Here is a 284-nt window from a genome sequence, read left to right as displayed (position 1 = left end):
GAAAACTTATTTCTTTTAGTCCCACTTAGCACCTTTTTTTATTTTTTTTTATTTTTTTTTATTTGTGAGTGGGACTATGTGAAGTCAACAAAATAAATCCCGAGAACTGCTATAATAATATTTGTTTTCATGTATCTTTTCGGTAATCTTTCGGTCCCTGAATCTGCGTTGCTATTTCCTCTTAAGGAAGCGTTCCATGCCATTAGCAACCTTCAGAAAATACTTTTTCACTATAAAAGCTAATGAAGTTTCGCTTCTGTTTTATAATTTCGTTGTCATTACTC

This window comes from Penaeus monodon, chromosome 30, assembly GCF_015228065.2.
Source record: "Penaeus monodon isolate SGIC_2016 chromosome 30, NSTDA_Pmon_1, whole genome shotgun sequence".
Lineage (NCBI taxonomy): Eukaryota > Metazoa > Arthropoda > Malacostraca > Decapoda > Penaeidae > Penaeus > Penaeus monodon.
This window is presented reverse-complemented; position numbering follows the sequence as displayed.